Source organism: Eptatretus burgeri, chromosome 11 (genome assembly GCF_056783735.1).
Source record: "Eptatretus burgeri isolate ZD-2024b chromosome 11, Ebu_testis_v1, whole genome shotgun sequence".
Classification (NCBI taxonomy): Eukaryota; Metazoa; Chordata; class Myxini; order Myxiniformes; family Myxinidae; genus Eptatretus; species Eptatretus burgeri.
In genome coordinates, this window is record NC_140971.1 from 53,162,652 (window position 1) to 53,186,410 (window position 23,759).

Genomic DNA, 23,759 nt, shown 5'->3' on the forward strand with positions numbered 1-23,759 from the left:
GAGTTAAGGCCCGGTCACACCTTGACGTTTTAGCCAGCGATGGCAACGTATTAAAATGTATGTAAAACGCTGGCTTACGTTGAACTTTTGATGTTTTTTTTTTAAAGATTCGGACGTATTCATAACGACTTGGTCTTATGTATAACGCATTGGTAGCGGACACAGAACGTTTCGTTGTGTTATAGATAACTTATACCAACGAATGCTGAACCTGTTGTCGGCCCACACAACCAATGCCCAACAATAGTCTAACTTAGGCATAGCGCGTTGCACGCATCGCCGACGATGTCGTGACGTAGCCTATTAAAAGGCTGACGCACAACAATTCGAATCATAACTGCCGTAGAAATGGAAGTGTCAGCATCGCGGTCCCACCTTGGCGATCTTGCCAGCGTATGCCGACCTAAGAAAAATGTGTCTAAAACGTTGGGGCACGTCAAATACGGTATGAGTAAGTTTGGTATACGTGAGTACAATGCTAAAGTATGCTATCATACGTCGTAGTAAGTAGAGTACGTCAAAAAATTTTAAACATGTTCAAAATTTTATGACGTACTCGGCGTATGACACACGTTCCGCATGCGATGGGGATAAGTTTTACACACGATATGTGGACGCTTACACACGTCCACAAAGGCTACTTATAAGCTACTCATAAGTCGAAACATGTCACGGTAATGTCTTTTTTACGCGAAACTTATTTCTAACTTATGTTTGACGTGCTTTGAACCAATTCTTTACGTAGTCCCAACACACATCGACGTATGTAGACGTATTCCAATGATGTCTTCCGGTCGGCCAAAAAAAATAAATGAACGTGTTTCTAGCTTACAACTGCCATATAAAGACGTGTTCCCAGCGATTTTGGGAATTGGTATATAAAATGCTGCTCATAAAAGGGGAACCCAACAGTGTTTTCGAGTCCTTTTTGAGTCGATGTCCATGTCAGCAGTATCAGTATCAGTATCAGTATTAGTATTAGTATTAGTATTAGTAGTAGTTTGTTCATGTTGGCAGTAGTAGGTGAGTGTGAGGGGGAGGGTGTGGGTTATGATGGATCCTCCTTGCGTCCGCGTGTCCACGGATAGGAGACATCTTTTCACCATTGTTCGAAGTTCTTCGCGGCTAATTTTTTATGGGGCTTTTTCAACAATGAGCTATGGCTTGTTTTTACGATTTAGGTCTATTCATAACGGGTTGGACAAATGCACAATGAACTAATAATGTGCATAGAGCACTTTGATTACTTATAGATACGATATACCAACGAATAATTATCGTGTAGCCGGCGTTCACAAACTATGCCCAACGATAGCCAAACTTATCCATATCGTGCGGCAGTTTATCTTTGCCGGTAACGTGGGTTTGCTATTCATAGGCTGCCACTCAACGATTTAAATGACTGCATCTCCACTATTGAAAGTAGATGCTTGCCCTCAACAATTGGATTTTTTTTTACACTCAACGACTTTTAAACGGTACCACTCAGCTATTTTCATTGTTTACAATGAACGATTTAAATTGCTGTCACTCGCCTTTGTTTTTTGACGCTGGGGTTTGGAAATTTGAAGCGTTTCTTCTGAACGTGTTAAAACGCTCAAACTCGACTATTTTAAATAGACGCTGCCGATGGACAATTGGAATCATAGCCAAGCTAGACATCAAAGTGTGAACATCCTCGTCATGCCGAAGAAAAGTTTGAAGAATGCTGCAAATAAGTGTCCTGGCCGTGGCCGTGGACGCTGATGCAAGGACGATCCATTATACCGACGTCTTTCAGCCTATGAGTAACTTAAAAGTAACGTCTGTCGATGTGTGGCAACGATCGCGTAACGTGCCAACAACACGTTAATCATCGGTTAGAAATAAGTTTCGGGTATGCTAAACATTACCTCGGCGTGTCTCAACTTATGATCAACTTACAAGTAGCATGTGTTGACGTCTGTCAACGATCGCAGATCATGCATACAACTTGTGGCCAGCGTAGGGGAACGTGTGAGCCATACGCCGGCATACGTCGTGAAATTTCAAGCATGAAAAAATTTGAGGACAACCAAAAAGTACAACGTTTAAAGCCAGCGTACAACGACGTATGGCAGTGTTTTTCAGCGTGCTCTCAATGTTATCAAAACTTACCCATAACGTATTCAACGTGTGCCAGCGTTTTAGAAAAAAAATTCAAAAATCGGCATACGTTGGCTAAAACGTCAAGGTGTGACCGGGCCTTTAGAGACGCTGAAGCTGTAAGAATACTCGAATTTGAGGATGCTTTTGATGCGGTCGTCTGCAACACAATATCAAAGAAAAGGCCGAACAGACTGGTCATTTATGAGTCAGGGCATATAAAGAGCCAGATGACTACTTTCCAGTGAGAAGATGAGAAAGGATGTGAGAAGAATGTATCTCACAACATCGGCTGCTGGTGTGTGACGTAAAGTTAAGTTTGAGCAGGGAAAAGAGGAAACCTTACATCCCAAGGAGAAGAGTATGGAAACTAAGAGATCAGAATGTAAAGGAACATTCCAAAGTGAACATCTGGAAATTAATCTTGGAAACCCTCTGGTAGGAGAGGATGCAGAGAGTTGTTGGAACTCTTTAAAAGATGGGTTTCTGCTTACTACTGAAAAGATATGTGTATGTCGGAGTACCCAGCGAGACATGAGGCTCCGCAGTAGTGGAATAATGAGGTGGATACGGCGATTCAAGAAAAAAGTCAATCTGATTAGGATTTTGAAAAAGGGAGGGGATAAGGAGGAATACTTAGTGTTTAAAGATAGGGCAAGAAGGGAAGTTTCCAAGGCAAAAAAATGAGTACAGGATTCACTTTCAGATGTGATAAATAATGAAAATAATATAGGGGGAGATATTTAGGATGGCAAAGCAAATAATCAGTCAAAATAAGGGTCTGGAAGAACAATGTGTGAAGGATGAGATGGGAAATGTACTGGATCACCATGGGGAGATTAGACGTGCTTGCAGGAGTTACTATGAGCACCGATGAATGTGGAGTTCCCTTGGAACAGGGATATTTTGGAGGCAGTCGAGCCGGTGCAGGGCCCACCACCTGAGATAATGAATGAATGGGTGACGAAAGCCATTGATGAAATGAAGTGTAGTAAAGCGACGAGAAGCACTGGTATTGTCGCAGAGATGCTGAAGGCATCTGGTGATATTGGAAAGCATTTAATCACTAAATTGATGAATGCAATTATTAGGGAGACATCTGTCCCAGATGACTAGTTGAAGAGTATGATGGGAAATATTTAAAAGGGAAGGGCAATGCCTTTGTTCAGAGCAACGATGGGGGCCTGAAGCTGCTGGACCATGGAATGAAATTGGTGGAGAGAGAGTCATGGATAAATTGATAAGACAGAATGTTAACATACATGAAATGCAATTTGGTTTCATGCCAGGAAGGAGCACGATAGACGCAACTTTTATAGTTTGGCAATTACAGGAAAAATTTCTGGGGACGAACAAACAACTGCACTTTGTATTTGTGGATTTGGAGAAGGCGTTTGATCGGATGTCTCAGGAAGTGGTGCAATGGTCCATGAGAAAGTGATGTGTGGAGGATTGGTTAGATAGGGTAGTCATGGCAATGATTGATGTCCAAAAACCTCTGTGAGGGTATAAATTGCATGCAGAGTTAGGATTTTGAAGTGAAAGTGGGTGTTCATCAGTGTTCAGTCTTCAGCACAACCCTGTTCGTCATGGTTCATGAGGCTCTTTCACAGGAATTTAGAGGAGGCTCACCTTGGGAACTCCTGTGTGCTGATAGCCGACAGTGTTGAAGAGATAAGGAGTAAATATACAGTATGGAAGTGAATTCAGGGAAAACAAAATCACTGATTAGTGCGGAAGAAGGAAGTGTGGAAAACAGAGGGAGGTGGCCCTGTGTTGTCTGTAGAACAGGTGTTGGTAGCAATTCAATATTGTGTAAATCCTGCAACTGCTGGGCGCACAAGAGGTGTCGTGGCATCAGGAGTCGACTGCAGGTGGTTCCTGACTTCAAATGTGCTGTTTGCATACATTTGGACTCAGCAACCACCTGCATCTTTGAAATTCCTCCATCTGTCCCCCACAACCACAACTATATTTTATTGTCTATTTATTTTTATTTTTAATTTAATACCTCAGCAGATGCCCCCTGCTATACTCCACAGACGTGTTTCATGGTCGGGTTGGCTGTGACTAAACCGTCTCCCCCACCAGGTTTTCTGTTGAGAGGGTGTATGGATTTGGATACCCAGCAGGATTGAAAACAAACCTGCCAAAAGGCAGAGGATCTACTTGTGAGCCAACGGCCATCCATTTCTCGTGGCCAACTGTACCTGCGGACATCCTCCTGCAGATGGGTTACTGTTCTTTTTTTTTAGGAGGTTGGTGGCACGATTTGCACTTCGGCCACCGTAAAATTCATCACTCTGCAAAACAAACTAAAAATGCAAAGAAAACTGAAAACCCACTCCATTGGAGTACCTCCTGTGCAGCTCACTGGATGACGGAATTGAGGCAAAGCCGTCGTGACCCCCCACTCTTTGATGATAGGAGGAAAAACATGGGGTAACCTTCCCGGGTTGGATTGTGGTCGTGTGTTTCAGGGTGGGGCGGTATCCTAGTGTTATCCTGAGGTGGTCCTTTCGGGTGGGTACCTGGAATGTCCCATCTCAAAAAGAGGATGATCACCTGTCTCTGTTATCATCTGAGTCCAAGTGTTTGAACATGGGTATTGCAGACCTCTCTGAGGTTCGGAGACTGGATCGTGGCAAGATCATGGTGGGTGGTTACACATATTGTTTGTCTGGTCGCTCTGACGGTTACCATGCTCGAGGAGTTGCTGTTGCTGTGTCCAACAAGCTGACTCCAATGATAAGTGAGGTGAGGCTGGTCAATGAGCGTGTTATGACACTAAGGATTCATCACTTTTTGGGTGTCATTTTCCTGGTCTCTGAATATACTTCGTTTGAGGTGTGATCTCACCATGAAGGATGAATTCTATGCCACCCTTGAGTCGATGGTTAATCATTGCCCCAGGAGAGATAATCTTCTCCTCTTGGAGGATTTCAATGCATCGAATGGAACTGATAGGGATGGTTATGAGATGTGTGCTGGTCCCCATGGGTCTAGAACTGTGAACCAGAATAGCACCAAGTTCCTTGACTTTGCAAGAATTCATGGACTTAGGGTGGCCGGTACATGGTTTCAGCGCCCACAAGCACATCACTGGACATGGTATTCCAACGCTAGTGGTGGGGTAAAGGAGATTGACCAAGTACTTGTTGATGGTCACTGGATGATGATCCAGAAGTGCAGGGTCTCTCAAACTGCTCAGTTCCTCATTATTGACCACAGGCTTGTTGTTGCAACTCAGAAGCTGCAGCTTAAATCTGGGAGAATGGTACCATTCCAGCCTAGGCTGTATGTTGGGAAGCTCAAGGATGAGAGGACAGATTAGGAGTTTTTGAACAGGCTTTGTGGACACTTGGGGAGTCTGGGTGCTTTGGGGAATCCTGAAGAGTTGTGGAGTGCTGTCAAGCCTGCCACCCTTGATGTTACTGGTGGAGGTTTGGAACTCAACGTAGGGTGAAGAAGAATTTTCCCTCTCAAGGGACACTGGATATCATTGACCAGAGTCACTGGGCGATGCTTAATGGCAGAGCTGAGCTGTTCAGGGAGTTGTGGCGTAAAACTGTATGTGCGCCGAGGGTGGACAAGGAGGCCAATGTGTGAGGAATCTGTGAGGGGGTAGAGAATCACCTGTGGTCAAGTGTTTCTTATCCTGCTTACAGGGGAATTTGTGCATTGTGTTCCTTCAAGCCTGTCCCTGTGTGTATTGCATTTAGAACGGAGGGTGGTGGGCTCTTGACAGTGGAGTTTGAAGTGAAGGCCTGCTGGGCTGGTTATGTTGAACGGCTGAACCAGACTTATCCACCAGCTGTTGAGTTGAATATCAGGGGTGTTACAATCCCTATTGCTGACTCTCCAATCAACAGTGATCCATCTTCGTTTGTGGAAACACAGGCTGTGCTGAAGCTGTTGAAATGGCGTAAAGCTCCTGGGAACTGAGGCATCCAAGCTGAACTTCTCACCGCTGGGGGAAATGCTGCACTCGTGTCGGTGCATGCAGTTCTGTGCTCTGCCTGGAACACAGGCATCATCCCAACTGACTGGAGGAGGGGCCTTGTTGTCCCTCTCTGGAAAGGGAAGGGTGATCGCCAAGACTGCAACAACTACCGAGGGGTGACACTGCTCTCAGTGCTGGGCAAGGTGTTTGCTCAGATAATTCTTGGTAGGGTTTGCCACCATCTGCTTGAGCACCAGTGCCCAGAGCAATGAGACTTTACACCAAAGAGGTCAACGATTGACCGTATCATTGCTCTTTGGTTCCTCACTGAACAAAGTCGGAATCGGCAGGGGCTACTTGAATCTAATGTTGATCTCTGCAAAACGTTTGATTCAGTGAATTGGGATGTCCTCTGGAGGATTCTCGGTCTTCGTGGGGTGCCACCAAAACTGATCGATCTGATGTCTGAACGCTACTCTGGTACTGAGAGTGATGTGAGATGTGGTGGTACCATTTCCGACTTACTACCTCCACCATCGAATGTTTTCACCTTTCTGTCTGTCTGTTTGTTTGTGTGCAGGATATCTCAAAAAGTTGAGGCCAGATCCGAATGGAGTTTTGTGGAAAGGTTCGGGGTATGACATGGCCGAACTGATTTGATTTTGGTGTTTATCCGGATCCGACTACAATAATTTTTAAGGTAATTCTTCACCATTGAGAGATCGAGCCAAAAACTACATATATAACACGACATCTTAAAAAGTTATGAACGGATTCGGACGAAAGTTGGTGGACATGTTGGGTGTTTAACCAGGAAGAAGTGTTTCAATTTTGGTGTAGATCTCTATTTCCGGATCCGGATTTGATAATTTTTAAAGTGATTCTTCACCATTGAGAGATAGGGCCAAAAACGATGTATTGCAACATATTTCAAAAATGTATTTGGCCAGATATGTTCTCGTGTATCAGGCTTTGGCTGGCAGAGGTATTTGCTCTTCTGAGTGCCCTTCTCGTTCCCAGTTCTTACTGGAGTTCGTCACGGGTGTGTACTGCCCCCCCCCCACACTTTTCAGCGCTTGAATGGAGTGGATTCGGGGAAGATTTCAGAGAGATCAAGCTGCGGTGCATCGTTTGGGAATGGCAAGATCTCTGACCTTGATTTCACAGATGATGCGTTCATCTTTGTGGACACTAGACATCCTTTTGGGGGCCCTCGAGGTGCTGAATGAGGAGTCGGAGACACTGGGATTATGGTTTTCCTCGGTCAAAACTGAGATCCCGGCTTTCACTGACATCATGGATGCTGTTAGTTTCTCTGTACCTGTTTGTGGTGAGGATGTTGAGGTCAAATAGAGATTCACTTACCTTGGCAGTGATATTCATGTCTCTTCTGGCTGTGAGCCAAAGGTCAACAGACGTCTGGGTTAGGCCTGGGAAGTCTTGGATTCACTGGATAATGGGGTGTGGCACTGCCAGTACCTGTGCAGGACGATGAAAGTCTGAGTCTTCAGGTCCTTGGTGCTTCCAGTCTTGCTCTACGGATGTGAGTCTTGGACTCTGACCAGGGATGTGAGATGGGGACTTAATTCCTTTGGTACCAGGTCTCTTCGGAGAATCCTTGGCTATTACTGGCCAGACTTTGTGTCCTACGAGCAGTTTCTGAGAGAGACTCAAATGAAATTGGTACCTGCATAGTCCGTGACCGTCAGCTGTGGTTGTATGGACATGTGGCTCGTTTTCCTGACTCTGATCCTGATCACCAGATTCTCTCAGTGAGGGAGCCTTATGAGTGGAGGAGGCCAATGAGCCAGCCACGTCCCTCATGATTGCAGTAGGTTGATCAGCATCTCAAGGAGATGGGGATTGCCAGACGGAGGCCCCTTATGTAGCAGTGGAAAGTGGATGCATCAATGCTCTGCTCCGGTGTTGCATGCTCCCATACCTGACCTGACCTACTCAAGGTTTTTGGGTTGTATGCAGTACGTACTGTATTCGGTAATTACACTGACTCCAACCTACCAATTCCCGAAAAAAATGTTGATATCGGCCAAGCACAAGTGTGTGCTTGGTCGTGTCCGTGTGTGTCCTCGTGGGTGTGTGTGTGTGTGTGTGTGTGTGTGTGTGTGTGTGTGTGTGTGTGTGTGTGTGTGTGTGTGTGTGTGTGTGTGTGTGTGTGTGTGTGTGTGTGTTGTTCATAAAGCGAATGTATTCTCTTTGCTAACTCCCATATCTCTCTCTCTCTCTTTCTCTCTCTCTTTCTCTCTCTTTCTCTCTCTGTCCCATCCGTGCTCTACCCCCTCCAAATAGAATGCAGCACCCTCCTCCCACACCTCTCTCATGCTCCCCTCCTCTCTGTCTGTCTCTGCCTCTGTCTTTGGACATATCTGGACAGTAGTAATGTCTGGATGGTGTTTCTCTCCAGATGTGTCCGGCAGTGTTTGTCTCCGGGCCGTGTTCATCGTATGACTGGTACAAAATGGATTTCAGACATTATTTTGTTTCCATCATCGCTGTTATTCTCTGCAGAATTATATTGATGTAAAGCATGAATCATCATTGACGCTCCATCGCACGTCTGTCTTACCTTCCTCTCACCTCACAGTCTTCCCTGCCCCCACCACTCCTCGCTCTCCCACCTTCCTCTTTCCTCCACCCTTCCTCTCTCCTTTCCCCTCCACCTCTTCACTCTCCCCCTTCTCTGTCCCTCATCCATCTCTCTCTCTCTTCCACCCTCTTTTTCTCCCCTCCCTTTCATATTCCCGTCAGTGAAGCAACAGGTGGTATTTGCTCGTGGTACATGAATAAAGAAACATGGAAGCGATTAAAAAAACAAAAGAAGGTGGTCTCGTGCTTGACGTGCTGCGGCGCAGCAGGTGAGGGCTATTTATAATGTCTATGATTTTGTCCTTTCACATTTTGACTCAATTTTTAATTGTTTTCTCTAAATTCTCAAAAGAAGTGTTTGTTGAAAATTTAATGACAAGAGCTCAACTTGTAAAAAAAAAAGAAGTTATGGGTTGGACACACACACACACACACACACACACACACACACACACACACACACACACACACACACACACACACACACACACACACACACACACACACACACACACACACACTGATTGCAGACGGGCTAATTAAACTTTATTTATGTTTTTTGAAACGTTGACAGAAAAAAAGATTCTATCTTTTTTTTTTTGTCCTTTTCTTGTGTTTCTGGCACTTTGACGTCGCATTATGCTGGAACAATTTCCTCTTCATAAAGCAGAAAATCAATGTCCATCAATCCATAAATCGCATTGATTCATGAATTATGTCCTTTTTATGGAATAAGCCATATTACATGATGTGAATCGAAAATTTGAATTATTTTTATCAGAAGAAATTGCCATGTTAATTGCATCTCACTCTTTCCCCCATCTCAGAGCAACCTTTAAGGTCTGTTCGTGATTTGAATGTTCATGTTTATAATTGCGCTTCTCACAAAGCAAGTGTCATCGTGCGAGTGCATTTTAATCATTCACTTTCATACGGTTCTTTGGCATGAGATCCTTCCTCCACAAATTCACTCATCGTGGACAGGATGATCGAGGAATGCATCATTTCATGCATAATACCCAAACAAAGCAAGAGATCCTTTGAAGCAGTTTGCAGTGGCCAAGTTGTGCATTGTAAAATACTTTATAATTACCAACCAGGCGTTTTCAAACTCACCCTACCCAATGCCCCCATGGTAATAATCTAATAATATAATCGTGTATCTTCACCAAGAATGAGATGGAAAATGTTCTTGTAATAAAGAAAAAGACTGATCTGCACTTGGTATTACCACCAGTAAGGGGCAGTGTGTCAGTGTAGCCTGGCGTCATGGTTAAGATATTAGGGTTCTGAGTTTAAGCCCATATTACCATTGAAATAACACCAGGTGGGGTGACTCAGCCTGCCATCCTTCTGAGATCGGCAAAATGAGTACCAGCTTACTGGAGTAATGAGCCATTTGAGTGTCCTGCGTCATAGTTATGCAACATTCATGCGCCGGATAAGATCATGTCCTGCCATTGCAGGAAGCAGCATAGATCAGCAGGCCTTAGGCATGGATGTTAGTCCATGGGCCAGTGAAATTGGAATGATCCCAGGTATATAACCACGATGTACTATATACGAGGTCCATCTAAAAAGTAACGGGACTGACCTCACAGAAATTTTATTCCAAAAAATATATTGAAATCACCACTTGGCCCCTTTAAAATAGTTTACCTCCAGTCTCACACACTTGTCCATCCTTTTCTTCCATGCTTTGATGCACCCCCGGAAGGCTTCTTCTGGAATCCTCTGGAGCTCCATCGTCACGGACCTTTTGATGGCTTCCACATCAGGAAATCGGGTTCCCTTGATCACCCCCTTGAGCTTGGGGAATAGGAAAAAATCATAAGGGGCCAAGTCTGGTGAATATGGGGGTTGCTCCAAAGTTGGCACGTTCCTCTGCGCCAGAAACTGTCGGATGCTCAGGGCACTGTGAGCAGGGGCGTTGTCATGGTGGAGCACGCAAAGCGTTGTTCTCCCACAGATCCCTCCTCTTGTCCTGGACTGATCTCATGAGGCGCCGGAGGATCTCCTTGAACACGTATTGATTCACTGTTTGACCCTGTGGTAGAAACTCGAAGTGGACGATGCCCTTGATGTCAAAAAACGCGATGAGCATCACCTTGACATTCAACATCCTTGCTTTCTTTGGTCTTGGTGATGCCGGACTTTTCCACTGACGACTCTGCCATCTGGTCTATGGATCGTCTTTGAATAGCCACGATTCATCACCAATAATGACTCTCCCGAGCGGGTCTGGATCATCCTCGAGGCGATCGATAATGTCATGATAGACAGTGACTCTTTGCTATTTATTGTTCTCAGCCAACAGCTTGGGACCCATCTTTGCACACACCTTGCACATTTTGAGATGTTCAGTGATGATGCTCCAGACAGTGTCCTTGTTGATGGAAAGTTCCTCAGCGATCATCCACACAGTGAGTCGATGATCTGCGCGCACCATCTGCTTCACATGCTCAATGTTGTCCGCCATTCTACTCGTTGAAGATCTTCCAGACCGTGGATCGTTTTCAACCTCCTCCCGTCCCTCTTTGAACCTCTTGCACCATTCAAATGCACGTGTACGTGACATCATTTCTTCTCCGTTGACTTGCTGCAGCATTGCAAAGGATTCGGAAGGTGTTTTGCCAAGCTTGGCAAGAAAATTCAGATTGGCTCTCTGCTCACAACTCATAGCGCGACGACTCAGACGAGAGAACGTGTAAAGCACGACCTGTAAAAAAATTACACAATGAGGGTACTCAAACATCACTAATCGTATATGTTGCTGGAATGTTGTGAAAAACTGTGACGCAACCCATTGATTCAAGTTGTGTTAGTGGAGCGCACAGCAGGCTTAGTCCCATTACTTTTTAGACGGACGTTGTATTCACATAAGCTTATTTTTTGCTTAATGTTTTTGCTTCATGTCTGTACAGCTTCAAAATATCAGCTTCCTCACTCAAAAGGTGCCTGAGATATTGTCAGGCTGAGAAATAAAATAAATAATTAATAAATCGATAATAATTAAGTCATGAATTGATTAATCAATAAATCAAAAATCCTCTTTATACCCAAATCACTTGGTCATTGTCATAACCAAATATCAGCTTCCTAGTTCAAAAGGGACCTGAGATATTGCCAGGATGGGAAATAAAATAAATAAGTTATTAATAAATCGATATTAATAAAGTAATTCATTAATGAATAAATCAAAAAAAATATAAAATACCATTTTTGCCAAAGCACATCTTTACTTTTCTCCCCAAATTTCAGCCTCACAGATCAAAGGATGGCGGAAATATCACTCAGAACGCAAGAAAGAAAATAATTCATTGATTAATCATTAAATCAAAAATATTCTTTCTTTAGAGCCAAATCACTTGGTCACTGTCATGTTCAAGTATCAGCTTCCGAGCTCAAAAGGTGCCTGAGATACTGCCCAAATGAGAAATAAAATAATTAAGTAATTAATAAGTTAATCAATAAATAAAAAAATACCCTTTATAGCACAGTCATTTGTTCACTCTGATGTCCAAATATCAGCTTCCGAGCTCAAAAGGTGCCTGAGATATTGCCAGAATGAGAAATGAAAGAAATAACTGATGAATCGATAATAATTAAGTAATTAATTGATTAATCAATAAATCAAAAATACTCTTTTTAGCCAAAGCATTTTGTCACTGTCATATCCATATATCAGCTTCCGAGCTCAAAAGAGACCTGAGATATTACCAGGATGAGAAATTAAATAAATAAGTTATTAATAAAGTAATTAATTAATTAATGAATAAAAAAATAAATAAACCAATGTCACTCGCAAGGTGACCCGTATCTTGCCAAAAGGTGACCACGTGTGACTTCTTTAAGGTCACACTGAGGTGAACAGAGCTGCTATCCACCAGGAGCGACTCCTTGAGGAATATCTGCCTACGAGAGATTCCGATGAGAATCGTTCTACAGAGTAACCATGAAAAATATACGTTTGCCTCATAACGTCACCAAATGACGTCATAATGTCTCAAGCTTGACATATCGACAAAGCACTCATCGAGGTGTTCAATTTGAGGTACTAGAAGATATGGTTCCTAAAACTTGAAAATTTGACCTTGGGTCAAATATGTTTGACCTCAGTCGCTAACCATGAAGGTCAAGGCCAATCGCCACCAAAAATTAATCAGCTGAGCGCCAGACCATGAGCTATATTCCCATGAACTTTGAAGACGATCCGATCAAAATTACTCAAAAAATAAGGGTTTCGTCGACTCCCCTGATTTGCGACAAAGTGACCTTGACCTTTGACCTTGACCTTCAAAATTTTATGCGCTGAAAGGGACCTCTATAGGCCTCTGATATGCGAAGTTACAAAAATTTCCAATGATAACTGTGCTCTGCAAAAATTTTTATACGTGATTACAGACAAACAAAAAATGAAAAAAAAAAATAAAAAACATACTGACTAACATATCTTGACTAACTAACAAACAGCTGACTAACATATCTTGCAAAAACTTCGTTTTGGCAAGATAAAAATACCGTTTTTGCCAAAGCACATCTTCACTTTTGTCCCCACATTTCAGCTTCCTAGATCAAAGGATGGCTAAGATATTGCCTGGACAAACCAACAAACAAGAAGATCAAACAAATAAGAAAACAAACAAATGAAAATCACTCATTGAATGAAAACTTGGCAAAACAGCACAAAGTAGAATGGTACTTGGTGGAGCGCATACCTCTGCCAGGTGGAACGGTTTATGTTTTGTATCCCATTGATGGGCTGGATCCCAAAAAAATCCAATTCTCTTGATCTTGTCACCTGTCCAACTCTTCCACCTTGTTTTGTCATAACTCGTCCACAACTTTTTGAGATAAAGTGATATATTTAGTTTTTGACCCGATCTCTCAATTTTAGAAATTCGACCTGTGCTGACTTTTTCACCTTAAAATTAATTGGAAATTGAATTCAGTGACCTGACATGAAAATGCTCTTCAGATTTCAAGTTAATTGGATTAAGATTGAGGAATTTAGAAATTTGGCCAATGTTAACCTTTTGGTCTATGTTGACCTTTTTGCCTCTGGTAACCACAAAAATAATAGGTGGTTGAATTCAGTGACCTGATATGTAAATCCTTTTCAAATTTCAACTCAATCGGATTAAAACTGAGGATTTCAGAAAATTTGGCCCAAATTGGCCTTTTGGCCCATTTTGACCTTTTGCCTTATGATTACCTTAAAATTAACAAGTGTTCTAATTGAGCGACCTGACATGAAAATGCTCATCAAATTAAAAGTCAATCGGATGAAAATTGAGGATTTCAGGAAATTTGGCCCAAATTGGCCTTTTGGCTCATTTTGACCTTTTGCCCAATGTTTACCTTAAAATTAACAAGTGTTCTAATTGAGCGACCCAGCATGAAAATGCTCATCAAATTTCAAGTCAATTGGATGAAAATAGAGGATTTCAGAAAATTTGGCCCAAATTGGCCTTTTGGCCTATGGCGACCTTTTGGCCTATGTTTACCTCAAAATTAGTAGGTGGTTGAATTCAGTGACCTGAGAGGCAAATGCTCTTCAAATTTAAGGATAATTAGATAAAATCATGCATTTTCGAAATTTGGCCTATATTGACCTTTTGACCTAAGCTTACCTCAAAATTAATAGGTGGTTGAATTCAGCGACTTGTTCTGCAAATGGTCTTCAAATTTAAAGTCAATCAGATCTAAATTGACAATTTTAGAAATAATCATAAAATTTGGCCTATTTTGGGTTGACCTTGTGGCCGATGTTGACCTTTTGACCTAAGATAACCTCACAAGTAATGGGTGGCTGAATTTTATGAGCTGAACTGCAAATCTTGTTCAAATCTCAAGTCAATCGGATGAAATTTGAGGAATTTAGAAAATCGGGCTCAAATTGGCCTTTTGGCATCTGTAGACCTTTTCGGTCGACCAAATTTCACCAAACTTCAATGCGGGAAGGTCGCAGGGTCGGTGACATTAATCTGTGAAAATTTCAGAATGATCATTTGAGCGGTTTGGGCTGGAGGCGAGCGGACGGTCAGACAAACAAATAAACCAATGTCACCCGCAGCGTGACCCATATTTTGCCAAAAGGTGACCACGTGTGACTTTTTTAAGGTCACACTGAGGTGAACAGAGCTGCTATCCACCAGGAGCGACTCCTTGAGGAATATCTGCCCACGAGAGATTCTGATGAGAATCGTTCTAGAGTAACCATGAAAAAAATGCGTTTGCCTCATAACGTCACCAAATGACGTCACAATGTCTCAAGCTTGACACATCTACAAAGCACTCATCGAGGTGTTCAATTTGAGGTACTACACGACATGGTTCCTAAAACTTGAAAATTTGACCTTGGGGTCAAATATGTTTGACCTTCGGTGCTAACCATGAAGGTCAAGGCCAATCGCCACCAAAAATTAATCAGCTGAGCGCCAGACCATGAACTATATTCCCATGAAGTTTGAAGACGATCCGATCAAAATTACTCAAAAAATAAGGGTTTCGTCGACTCCCCTGATTTGTGACAAAGTGACCTTGACCTTTGACCTTGACCTTCAAAATTTTGTGCACTGAAAGGGACCTCAGTAGGGTGAAAATACTGGTTCTAGCTCACTTTTCCCCATGTAAATGAATGGGGGATTTTCAGCGATTCCCTTTTTTTTTCCCTAAAAATAAACCCCCTTTTTATCCGTTTTTCCCTGCTGTGCAGGGGTTTGGCTTTTTGTGAGGCAATGTTTTATGGCCGGACGCCCTTCCTGGATGCCTCTTACAACACAGGGATATGGTACACCTATTTTAACCAGGGTATACACCGGCCCAGTACACTGGTACTCACTTCGCCGACCTCGGATGGATGACAGGCTGAGTCAACCCCCTGGTGTTAATTCATCAGCTGAGCGGGATTCGAACTCGGGACACTGGGATCCCAAGCCGCCACCCTAACCACTAAGCCAACACCAGGCTTTGTATATATATAACCAGGCTATCCCAAGGTATATTTATTTGTCTCCCCTTTTAACCTGGAGGTTGATCAGCTCACTCATTGAACCTATAAAGATTTGTTCATTCTCAAATTCCTTCAATAGTTTAATTTTCTTTGCACAATAATCCCCATCTAAAATATTGACAAACAAAACATTTGAATCTTTATATTTTTTCAAAGTTTTCAAAGTTTTCAGTCCATTCAAGGATATTCATTTTTTTCTTTACATCCTCTAACTTACTAGTTTTTAAATTGATTCGCTTATTTGTTTTATTTACCTTTGTTTTAGTTATTTTTTCAATAAGACTTATTTGATATTTTTCACATTCATTATGTTTTCCATTTATATACCAAGACTGAGATTTTCTCCACTCTTTAGTTTGATTAATACTTGGTTTAACCATTTATATATTGTGAAAAAACGCGGCGGTAGCCCTTAAAAAAACCCTAACCCATCTTCCCATCGTAAAAACACAATCTATTCTGTTCACTCTATCATACAATATCCATATGGAACACAATCTATTCCATTATCTAAAATAAATCTCTTATCATCAAAGGCTCCTAATGTCTTTTTATTTACTTCTTCACTATATATCTTATGTTTATAACTTCTTATTGTATTCATTTTCCTATATTCTTCTTTCTTATTCATCAAACAATTATAATAATTTCTAAAAGTTATTGATTTCTTTATTACATATTTCTTTATTCCCTTTAACCTCTTATCAATCTGATTACCATACTTATAAGCATATGCCTTTGCTCTCAATCCAATAAACTCACTCATTACTTTTCCACCCAACTCATCCTTAACTTACCAATAACCTTTTCATTCTTTTTGGAAAATAACTCACTCTTCTTGCTGAAATTACTTGTATCATATACTCCAATATTTTTCTTCATATCTTCATAAACATCATCAGTTTTTATATCTAGGATAAAACTATCAGTGTCCATATACAACAATGAAACATTTTCACCATACTCTTTCTTTAAGTCATTATACAAATAATCATACATCAATATCTTTGATAAATCAAGAACTGCTGTTCCAATATAAATTGGTTTATCCATTACAATACTTTCCTTTTTCATATGAATTGCAGAAAAGTTCTCTGAAAAAACCTCTTCTCTCTCAAAACTTGGTTTATTTATCAATCTCGAAGCTTCTTTCCAAGATGTTGCGAATCTAATGTTTTGCATGTTTCTAACATTTTCCATAGTCTTTCCAAATACAGCATTATTCATTAATTTATAAAAGTCCCCTTCAAATTTTACTTTTGTATTTGCTCTCATATCTGTATTGAATTGAATATACTTTTTCACCCAAGGACTTTGTTTAAATTTTAAAATAACCTTCTCTCAAAAACTGTTTTAAGCTTCTCTGATGCAAAACATATCCCTCTTTATCATAGAATGTTGTTAATAACTTTTCTGTTGATTTACCTTTAATATTAAAACTTTTATGATAATCACTTTACCATTCTTTCTTTGGGGTTACTTTCTCACATGCAAAAGGAAGATCTTTATGCTTATTATGAAGATCACTCGGGTACCTTAAATCAACTTCAAAATAATAACCTTCTTCTTCGTCATTCAATTCCTCTTGAGAAGAAATAACAATATTCATCAAAGCCTTTTCATAATCCTTTTCTTCCACCCACTCTAATTTACCATAAGGCAGAGATTGAGACATTGCCCATCCATACAAATTATTAGCATCAAAATACATCAAATAATTACAATCTTTTTCACTATCATAATTTTGAAGATATTTATTATTTGCTTTAGCATATCTTTTTGAACATACTTGTGATATTCCACCTCTCTTGGACTTCTCAATCATCAAAAGCATATCAACATCACTGATGAAATCTATATCTTGTTTTGTCATTTTCAACATTGCACTCCAAGCTAAACCAGGAGCTGTGAAATAGTGGGCAGGATCTAATCCATAACAATTTTTATGATGACAGAGTGATCTAAAAGCTTCAAACACATCAGCTAACAATAAAACATCTGTTTTTAGATATAAATCATGATATTCTCCAAGGTTCTTTATCTTAAATATTTTCCATATTTCTTGTGCGTGTTTATATTCCTTATCACTTATCTCTTCTTCATAAAGGTTATTATAGAAACTTTCTTTTGATGGAAGTTGTGTTTCTTTAAATCTCATAAATGAATCCATATAATCATAAGGATAAATTCCCTTACTTGTAAGAATTTTCTCTTTACTTTGAATTTCATTCCTTGTTTGAATTTCCTCTCTCATAAGAATTCCTTCTTTAATCAGAATTTCATCTTTAATCAGAATTTCCTCTTTAGTTAGAATTTCATTCATTGTTCGAATTTTCTTTATAATTAGAATTTCATCTTCAGTTAGAATTTCTTCATTAATTTCCTCATTAATTAGAATTTCCTCTTTACTTTGAATTCTCTCTTTAATCTGAATTTCCTCTTTAGTGAGAATTTCCTCTTTTGGAAAGAATGAATTAAGATTTGGAAAAGAGTCCGTGGAGCTTAGATTTGATGCGAGGTCGGCTAGTGGTGTTCCCATAAACTTGTAAGAATCTAGAAACCTAACACGAGTTATAGGTTTTGTGAATATCATTTTTGTAAATGAAATATACTTTTGACTTGTGTTTGTTATGGCAGAAATATTCCCTGGTGTTTTTGAAAGTTCATTTATAAATAGATGTGTATCATAGTTGGCGCTGTTGTGAAGAAAGACTGGAATAAAAGAAGGTAATTTATAATTAAGATTACAACAGGAATGAGCGGGACCTCTATATTTACCAGTAAGATGACAATGATCCCGAACTTTAGACTCCTTAATTTCCCCCTCACAAATATGACAGATATTGTTCTTTCTAAATTCTAATTTTTCTTCTTTGGTTAATTTCATCGGTTCATTTGTTTCTTTCATTAATTTAGTGAGTCTTATACAATCCTTTTCTAATCGTTTTACAAACTCTTGTGAAGCTTTTTTTCCACGATACTGTTCAAGTTTATTATACTTTTCTCCAACAGATGATTTGATATAATAACAGAAACCACAAGGAATATGTTTTTGATATTTATTTGTATATGGTTCTTTTGGATTAGGAGAAGCAGTATTTATCTTTTTAAGGATACATTCAAAATCAGCGTATATCACAAATGGGTGCATGATAGATTTATTATAATCTTCAAAAGAAATATTTTCACCAGGTTTAGGCATTGTAATTACAGCTGATTTATGATTACTACAATATTTTGAATGTTGTTCTAATCGTTCTTTTGTATGAAATGAATTAAGACATCGCTTACAAGGATATATTTTGTTTGCTGTTCTGAATACCTGAGAAGAGATTAATCTTGATAAATTATTGATGTATGTGTAATGTGAATTCTTTCCAACACTAAAATATAAAAGGTCAATGTGTGTTTCTTCATTTTTATAGTTGTTTGAAATTTTTAATATTTGAACTTTGTTTGTATCCGTTAATCCATATACATTAATAGAAAGATTATTCTTTTTCTCAAATTTAGGAATATCTGTTAGTGGCATTGGGAATTTAAAATCTTTAATGTCCAAGGTATTCTCATATTTCATATATTGTTTTACTCTTTCTGAATTACATTTTGGTGGATTAAAGTGAGCAAGAACAGACCAGAGAAAACATTTATTATCATTATTCTTAATATTAACAACTGCCTTCTTTCGTTTTATTTCTTTTGGTAATTCAATATAAGAAGAAGCTTTAAGAGGGTTTGATTTTAGAATGTGTATATCTAAAGAGATGATTTTTTTAATATTGAATCCACTTCCTACCAATGTATTATCAACATCCTCCTCTTGTCTTGATAGTTCTTCATAAACCCCACTATTCAAAAAATCTTGAAATGATATTATAAAATGAAGATCTGTTCTCATATAAGGAGTTTGTTCTTCATCTTGTCTTTTCATATTCATTTTCACTCCCATATAAAACTTTAAAGTTTTCATTTCTTTTAATGTCTTTTTAATAAAATTTTCAACATCGGTTTTCACTATTTCAATTGATTCAGCTAGTGATGATGGACCGGGTTCTCCAAATTGAAAAATCCTTATTTTTATATGCCCTTTAAATGCCCCATCAGTGTTTTCAATATAATAGTCTCCCTTTACTTTAAGCTCATTTTTCTTGTGTTTTTGTGATTGAAGATGTTTATTATAACTACTCTTCAAAACATCCTTTGAACAGATATCACAATGTTTTCTTTCCAACTCAAGAGGAGATATTTTATGAAACAGATTAAATGTGTGTTTGTTGGTTCGGAGGTGTTTTCTATAATGTTTATATTCATGATTACAAACATCGCAGTATGTTGTATTCACCATATTTATATAATAAATCTTTGCTTAAACTAAAATTTTCTTGATGAAAATTTCGTTTATTTTACAGGTGAATCTGTGCTTAAAACCATTTTATCCTCCAACTTTTTCACTTAATAAATACAATGTTTCAAGACACAAAAGACAAGTTTCAATCAATCTCTTCATTTGTTAAAGATACTGAGAAATATGTCAAGGATGTAAAATTGAACAAAGATAAATATAACAACTATTGGATAAAAACTATTATGGTAAATAATATGAGTTCTTCAATTTCCTTCAGTGGAAGGGCTTTTAGTATACCTGGTAGAACATCAATGAAAGTATCTCTAACAAAAGTTTCTCCTCTCCTTCTAGTAATATATTCAAAACTAGAAAAAGCAATGAAACAAGAAAAAGTATCAAAAAACAAAAACCTTATGGATGAAGCTTTAGAAAGAAAAGATAAGACCATCTCTAATATGCAAGGAGAAATTTGTATTTTTTTCAACAACCCTAAAGATGTAAATCCTGATGAAATAAAGGATGTTAATATATCAGGTGAAATGACATTTCGTTCAATAGTAATTAACGATCATTTTAAAATTACCTTTAATATAAACAATGTTGTCGTTGAATCTGATAATGAAAAAAAGTATATCGATATCGATGGTAATATTATTAAATATGAGTCAATATACAACTGAAAGTATAGATGAATTTCAGTTTAAGTAAAGTTTTACTTTATAAATATGCTAGACTTTCCTGATTCTCCATATGACAAATTTGCGAATTGTCCTGCGTGTGAAAGACGGGGATTAAACACAGAGTCAAAAGCTTATAAACAATGTATATTCTGTGATTATCTTCTAATTAATGATAATAAAAAATATAAAAAGGAAAATAATTATTTTAGATTTACACCAAAAATGAATTACTTTACAAGATTGATTAGAGAAATGAATGTAAAGTATGAGGGTGATAACACACCTTTCCTTACAAGGGAAGAAACTGAACGTATAAGAGAAATGTTCAAAGGATTGTTGTTGTATATTATGCATGGATGTAATTTTCAGGGAAATATCAACACAAGATATTGTATAAATAAAATAATGGATTATCTTGAAATTAAACCTGAACTTAGGATAAAATATAGAGTTTCTAAAAAAGCCAATAATAAATTAAATAACCTGTTTTTCAAATATATAAATGAATGATTTTTTACCTATTTGGGAAAATAAGATAAAATTTAACAACCATAAAAATCTTCCAAATTCATTAAGATGTCTCATAGTTGGTTCAAGTGGATGTGGAAAAACCTGCTTACTTTTAAAAATGCTTCTCACTCCCAACTTTTTAGATTATGATAATTTAATAATTTTCACAAAGTCGAGTTTTCAACCAGAGTATCAACTACTCTCACAAGGTTTTAATGCTGGTCTTCAAAAAGACGATATAATCGGTTTATTTAAACGTCAAAAAAACCCAAATGATTATAACATTGAAGATATAATTCAACTATTTTGTGATACACAGAGATGTAAAAAGAAATCAAATCATATAACTTGTATTCTTAGTGATAATACGGATGATATACCGTCTCCCCAAGATTTGGATAAATCAAAAAAGAACCTCGTTATCTTTGATGATTGTGTTAATGAGAGAAACCAAACGGTAATGGACAGCTACTACACAAGAGGGAGACATTCTTCTTGTAATTGTATTTATCTTAGTGAATCGTACTTTCAACTTCCTCGTCGTTCCATCAGAAACAATGCTAATACTTTTATTCTATTCAAGTTAAATTCAATAGATATCAATAATTTTTGGAGAGATAATTGTTCTACATTATGTAGTAAAAAGAAATTTGAGGATTACATGAAGCACACGACCGAAAAATATAAATATATTGTTGTGAAAGAAGATGAGATCTTAAGGGATATATTTTTTGTTTTATAAACAATTACATATATAAATGACAACTATTATTATAAATCTTGTGGGTAAATCTGCTTCTGGAAAAAACTTTCATAAATCAAGGTTCTTGTGTAGTACAAATGAGAATATTGTAAATTTACTTAAAAAACACCCCATGATACGCATTGTATCAACAACAACTAGAGCAATAAGACCTGGAGAAGTAAAAGGTGAAGATTATCACTATATTTCAGTGGAGGAACATATGCGATTGAGGAATGAAGGCCAAATGTTTGAGGAGGTTTCTCTTGGTACAACAAAATATTCACATTGTAAGAGTGAGTTAAGGAAACTAAAATCTGGTGGTGTTGGGATATTAGAAACTAATCCAGTAGGAACGAGACAAATTATTAAACATCTGAGTGGAGTGAAGATTTTATCATTCGGTTTTGATGTTGATGAAGAAACTCAACGCAAACGTATGAAAAGCAGAGATGCAAGTATTAGTGAAGAAGAAATTACAACTCGCATGAATGTTAATAAAGAATTTGATGAAATATTCAAAGAAAAGGATTTATTTGAACACATCTACTTGAATGATGAAGAAAAGGAAAATTTCCCTGTTGATCTTACAATTCATTAAATGATATTTTACAATAAATAAATGGATGCAAAAGAAAGAGCAAGAAGATTTAAGGAACATCAAGAGTTGGTTTCAAAAGTTGTAAAACAACAGGAAGACATGAAGAAGAAACGCAGACAGAAACTAACGGGCGAAGAAGCATTTGAAAGAAAACAAGAGAAATTTTTTAAACCACTTTTAAAAACTTCCCAAGAAAAAATGAAAGATGTTTCCACAGTTCCCACAGTAGAATATACTCCCAGAAAGCTTCATATGTTAAAAGATTTCAGTCAAATGACGGAGGAAGAATTAGAGCATATTGGAGAATGAGAATATCATGATGAAGAATTATTTCAACAACTGGAAGAGATTAATCAACACCCTGATTATATTGTGAATGCTGTTCAAAACAATGAATATTCAGCGGATTCAAAAACCAAAGCAGGACTCATTCCAACAGAACAACCAGCAATATTTCATCTTGTTCAAGAAAAGGTATTGATATTTAATGATGAATTAAGGTTCTTGGGTTCTGCTCAACCCCCTGTTAACCTAACTCCGAGATTAATGTTTCTTCTCACAAAAGATGGAAGACAAGGTTCAACTGTGAGGGATGAATCAAAGTATATTGATAAACCATTGGATATGGAAAATAATGATGATAGAGTATATATTGATCTGCTGAACACTCTAAATTATAAGGTTATTCTTTCTGGTAAAAGTAGGAAGAATGAGAAGGAGAAACACATTATTCAAGCTTTAAGTATCCTTGGTTCAGGTGTTAGTTTTCTTCCAAATGACCCATCGCAATTAGTTAATAGACTGTTGTTGTTGTTAGGCAGTAAGAAGGCTGGAAATAACAATTGTTTTAATGAAGCATCAGCCATTTTAGACCAATTGATGAACATGAAAATAATTAATAAATCTCAATATAAAGACATTTTATCTCATATTAAATAAGATGAGAAGCACAATCCTAAGTTTCAATTTCACAACAAGCAACCACACATCTTCATTCCCATACCCACTACAACTTGACACAACAAAAGAATATGAGGCATCTTTATTGTCCATGGAAACTAATAATACCTTATTTAATATAACTGATAAAAATGACAAGTTTAGTTATAATCCGGGAAGTGGATACAAAATGATAACAGTCTCACCCAGAGCATATGAGATTTCTCAAATATCTTCCGAAATTGCTCGTCTTAAG